We start from the raw sequence: 6,290 nt of genomic DNA, 5'->3' as shown, positions 1-6,290 counted from the left end.
CGACACTGATGGATTTGGTGCTCAGGTACACGTGCGGCTCGGTGGTGGGGATGAAAAACATGATGCTGCTACGTAAACTTACAGCTGGATCACACACATATTTTAGCTCAGAAGTTTGGCCCATCCATCTTGGCGACCTCCATTAGAAGGCGTTTTCCATCAATCTTGATTTTCCAGGGATCCCATGACCAATCAGTTGCCTTCTAGTTGTCACCAAACCAGGAAGCAGCTGGTGGAAGAGAAACTAAAAGAGCGGCTTTTGGAAAAGCCGTGCTTAAACACAGCGATGGGATCAGAACTGGATGAAATTTTCATTTTGAATGGAAAACAGCACGATTTCTCTCTGGTCAGTTTCTCTTTATTCGTGACTGACTTTGGCTAGAGTTTAGTGAGAGACTCTCGGGGCCATACACAGACCATGGCTGGGTCATGATGACACCAACACAATCTTACAGATTGATTTCTATGGGTTTACAGACATTCCAAGTTATGATGATGTCAAATAGATAGAAAATATCTGAAAAAAAAGACTCACAAGCCTTCCGTTCCCAAACACAATACAGCACAGTACTCAACATTAGCATTAAATGAGCAAGTGGCTCATTCAAATCAAATACATTGTACAGAAAAAGAAAAAAAATTGTTTTATTCCCAAACGGCACTGAATGTGGGCACTTTTAATTTCGTTATACAATACTTTTGAACAATGACAAGTAAATCTTCTATTCTATTCTATTTTAATAGAAATGCTTCTAAATATGAACAGGAATTGGTGTTGATTGTAAAAGCTGTCATCATCATCGTCATCATCATCATCATCATCATCATCATCATCATCATCATCATCATCATCATCATCATCATCATCATCATCATCACCACAGCAAAGCAGCACGCACCCCTACCAAAGGCACAGTGATGTTGAGCCAAACTGCCTGTGTCCACGTCCACAAACCAGAGGGAGGAATGCCTTTGATATTTTCTTGTGACTCGGAATTTAAAATGGTCCGAGAGAAAAAGTTGGGGAACTGCGCTCGGTGAGGAAGCCTTCCAACTTTTCTTGCACGCACGTCAAAGTGTGGATGAATCAGGCGGCGGCAGGGGAACGGCGCCGTGTTTTTCTTTCCGTGCGCTCTCGCACGCTCGAGGTGTGGTGACGGCGGCCGCAGCAGCTGGCGGCAAATTGAGTGTAGACCGCTTTGTGTGAACGGTGTTAAAAAGCGCACCTCAAGAAGAGAGCAGGGCGGAGGTGGAGGAGAAGGGCGAGGGAGGAGGAGGAGGAGGAGGAGGAGGAGGAGGAGTTGATGTGAGATGGGCTGCGGTCACCTCATTCCAGCCGGATTCTTTGTGGCTTGTAACGTGTGGGAGGCCGAGGCCTCGCTGCTCTTTGATGGCTCTGCGCGGCTCGCGCGTGACATCAAATCGTCTGCGTCGTGAAATTTATACATTTCAGAAAACATTTCAAAAGTGAAGCCGCGCAGTTTGTCAAGCGGGACGTTGACGCTGGAAGCACGTCTCATAATAATGCATGAATGCAGTGGTGCAGCGAGGCCTTCACTGCTGGCCTGAATATACTCAGAAAAGTTGCTTTCACCCTGTAAATGTGATAATAAAGTTACTCTTCATCACCTGTTTCCTCCATATCATAATATTCACTCGGTTGCGCTGATTCCATTGCTGTATACTACAGTAGAGTTTTGATCCAATCATATGTCAGCAAGCTTGTGATGTCAGGTTCTATGAAATCTGCCTGAGCCCAGCAGAGTCAGCACCGCAGGCTGCAGTCTGCTGTAAGTGAGCGATAGCCAATCAGATCTCCAGTCTGCGATGCCGAGGCCAGTTAGCTGGTCTTACGCCTTATGCTGAACTGTGATTGGATAAGCACACATGAGAGCCAGACAGACTTAACTAGTAACTAGAGATCTGATGGCTGAAGGAGGAGAAGGTCAGTTGCAGAATCATCTGCGATTTATGATGTAAATAACGTGGCGCCGTTCAATCGTTGTTTTGCTGTTGCATAGCTCTCAAAAGCAACTACAAATAATGTGTTTACTTTTATTTTCAATGAACAGTTTGTTTCATTATTGTCTCCTTGGTGTCTTATATGAAACGGTGACATTTCGCAGTTTATTGGACGAGCTTGTTGAAGCTCAAACAGGGAACCTTTGCTGGAGTTATGAACTTTGTTGGTCTTAAATTTGCCATTTCTTTTTGAGCTTGGACAGCATTGGTGGTATTTTGAGGTGTATTCATTTAGGCAGGTCTATGTATGACGCCAGTGAAGGCCTGGATGTGAAATGCCCGACCCGCCGCTGCCTGGATGTCACGCAGCTTCGCCCAACAGGAGGAATTCCTCCCCCGCCCGTTTAGAAAACGAGAAGCAGAAGAAGAGTCTTTGCTGGCGAGGACGCGTCGACGGCCCGACGCTGATGTGACTTCCAGATTGCTGCCTTTGACGGGTGTCATCCAGACTGTTGTCTTAGCTCATCCAGGATTAATACGCCCTCTCAACTTTAACAAGATAAGTGACCTGAGAGAGCTCCGTCCCCCCGCTGTGTTCAAAGGCCGTCCGCACTGAGGAAACTGCTTTATCTCAGCCGCTGATTGACCCCACTGATAGGTGATACTGAGGAAGCGCAGTGGCCCATGCAGGGCTGTGGCCTCCTCTCCACTGCAGGCAGACCCTCCTGGCCCCTCCTCTCATCAGTGGGACTCTTGCATGTTTTTTCCCTTTGATTCCTGCATCCAGTCGCTTTTTTTTTTTTTTTTTTTTTTTTACGTGTCTGCCTCCCTCGCACCGTCCGACGCAGAGCTCATAAAGCCAGCCTGGCCCTCTCCGTCTCTCACACCGCCCGGACAGGACATGTTTGGAAGTGTTGCCTGAACGCAACCGCCCGGGTGAAACGACACCCCGAGGGCTCGTAAGACTCGTGATTTCGTCTCCCAGTGACACGCCAAGAGACCTCTGTTTCGAGTTCCAGCTCGGGGCCTTCTAAAATCTTGCCATTTGTGGCTTGTGGCTGTAAACCACCGAGGTCTGTCTCACGATTCTTGATGGGACGGCAGAAGTCTTGGTATTAACTGGGGATTACGAGAGCTGGGAACAAGCCCGGGTTGAAACACCACATAACAAGCTCGTTCCTCTGAGGGAATTTGTTCGCGAAAACACTTTGAAATATAAGTTGGACGTTTTAAAAAAAAAAGCAGTGTGTAATCACTGAAATAACTTGCTGTGTTTCAAAAGCAGCTTGACGCCTCAACATGACAAATGACAAATGGAGGAGAAGGACAAATCTGGGTCATTTTCAGGCACTTTTTGGAATGTGAGGCGATATTTGAAAGGACTTTTAAACGTGGCTGCAAGGAGATTTAAAGTCTTTCTTGCCTGTAGGAGATGATGATGGCCCCTGTGAGAAGATACCAACCAGCAATCAAACACTTCACACTGCTCCACGCTCCCACTTCCCTTAAATAAAATAAGATGTTTCTCCTCTTCAAAGAATGACAGAGGAGATGATGAGATGCAAGAGGTCCTCAGGGGGGTTGGCTGCCCACACCAGACACAGGCTGGCAAATCAGAAATGGGAATGATTTTCCACATTCTTTTAGAAACTCAGCTCAAACTGAATGTTTTTCTGAATGAAACAGTTTCCAGGTTGAGCCTTCAGCCTGTGGTGATTGTGATTCACTTAAAGTTGCAATGCTTTTAATCACCCATCTGCGTTTTGCGCCACCAAAATCACACCAAGGCGACTAATTCCCAAAAGCTGTTTCTTGTTGGGGGGGATGTGCAAATGCAAATAGTTTGGTATGAACACTTTTATAGATCAGATTTGCTCTGCACTGTCATGAAAGCCGGTAGGCTTTGAATTTGCTGTGGAGATTCAGCCGATAACTGGTTGATAAGGTGGAATGAAACACACTGTCAAGCAGCTCTGCAACACGTCCTCTCTGCGAGATCACAACTCCAGCAGCACAGCTCAGCGTAGGCACACTTGTCCGCTGAACATAACCACACTTCCAGGCCGGTGGAGGAATGTGTGACCCGGCCAGATGGAAACATGTCCTTGCGCGGGCAGGCCGAGTCGTGACGCAGCACTTCTCCGGGACTAAGTGGGAAATCACCCTCGATGAGACCGAGGGGATCGTGTGATTTAAAGGCGTAGGACAGCGCAGATTGTGGGACACCGGAGTTCATGCCTGGTGTTTTGAAGTTCAGCTGGCGCTGCCACCTCATACGGCCTGGTGCTAATCTCCCGTGAACAAGCCGGCATTATGCCGAGAGAGCGGCAGGACCGAGGAGGAAACAGGTGGCCTCAACTTTCTTTCCCCGTCCGGACGCTGACTTCTGCACAGGCAGGAGACGGCTGCTTTCACTGGGGCTGGGGGTCGGGGGTGGTGGTGGGGTTTCTCCTGGACCACTTTATTAGTGAATGAAAATAAACCTCGGCCCTAACTCGACTGTTTTCATGTGGGGATTGGTGGAAATGCACAGTTTTCAACTGCGGAGGCCGGGGCCTGAAGGACAGCTTCGTCAGTTTGCTGCGCTCTTATGTGGTTACTCCTGCCTGGAGTCCGAGAAAAGTGATACAGTGAAGCAGTTTAGCACAAAGAATGGAAACATTTCCTAAAGACCATTTCACAGCCCTCCAAAGGTGACTATAGATATATGTGTGTATGTATGTATGTATGTATGTATGTATGTAGTATGTATGTATATATATATATTTATATATATATATATATATATATATGTATATATATATATATATATATATATATATATATATATATATATATATATATATATATATATATATACATATATATATATATATTTATATATATACATATATAAATATATAAATATAGGGTGTGTCCAAACCTTTGACTGGTAGTGTGTGTACATATATATATATATATATTTATATATATATATACATATATATATATATATATATATATATATATATGTATATATATATATATATATATATATATATATATATGTATATATATATATATGTATATATATATACACAACTGTATATATGTATATATGTATATATATATATAAACAATATAATATATATAATATATATAAACAACTAAACATATATATATATATATATATATATATATATATATGTTTAGTTGTTTTTTTTTCTTCCCATGACATGACCTTAAGTGTGACTGAGGTTTGCGTGCGAGCTTTGCGTGAACAAACACTTCCAGTCTGGAAGGGTGTGACGGTGTTGCCCCTGCACTCACACTCTTGCTGCTTTGTTTGTGTTGTGTCTGTCCAGCCCCCTGCTATCTGCCCGCCCAGTCTGGCCCACCTGACACAACGATCCACACCTGTAGCAGTCACACTCACCTGCTCTTCCTCAGCGTCGTCAGCTGCACTGAGGGCTTCAGGCCCTGCTGCGCTGTCTCTCTGTGCAGCCGCGTCGTCTTTGTGAGACAGAGCTGGAGCTTTGTGTCATCGTATCACAGACTTCTGTGTTCTTTTCTGGAATAATGACACTGTAGCTCTGCCTCTCCCTTGACCCACATTACTTACCCTGCTAATAGCAGCAACTGTGGCGAATTACAGTCATGTGATTGCAACAGGGATCACTTGAAGTTTGTGATTTGGGAAACATCAAATGGTAACACACACTCTTTCTGGAGTTTGGTGCATAAGCAAGCAGCTTCTGAGGCCTTGTTAGATCAGTTCTTGGAATCAAAAATTCTGGGTACTTCTAATGGAACTGTGGCTCACACTTCAGTCACTTTAGAATTTATAAAGACAGTACATAGAAAAAAAAAATCATCCCCCGAGTGTACTCATGGATTTATGTTCTGCGCAACAAATAAAACTCGATGATGAACTCGAAAAGTGCTTTGTGTTGATCACGTACTATTACAAAAGTCAGCCTTTATGTGTTGCAACTCCAGCGCTTGAACACGGCTCCATAAATAAAACCTCCATTGTAATACCTGAGATAAAAAGAAAACACCGGCGTTTCTGAGCATAAATTACTCCTGCCTATACACGTAAAAAGCTGTATTGAGCGAATTTCCAAAGTGAACTGTATCTTCAAAAGACTCTCTGTCCGCTGTTATCACTTAACTCTTGGCGGCGGTGTGCAGCGGCGATTCCACAGATTTGGAGAAATTGATAGCAGATTGTCTGCGGACTCCCGCTGGCATGGGAGGACGCAGCAGCGTTGCATCACACGACTGGCCGTTCTCACCAAAATCAAAAGGCCTATTTACGTCAGATTGGTCGGTGGCCAATTTGTGAG

The sequence above is a fragment of the Nelusetta ayraudi genome, unplaced genomic scaffold (assembly GCF_046127955.1).
Source record: "Nelusetta ayraudi isolate G7.1 ecotype Tasmania unplaced genomic scaffold, CSIRO-AGI_Nayr_v1 ptg000003l, whole genome shotgun sequence".
NCBI lineage: Eukaryota > Metazoa > Chordata > Actinopteri > Tetraodontiformes > Monacanthidae > Nelusetta > Nelusetta ayraudi.
Note: the sequence above shows the minus strand (reverse complement) of the source record.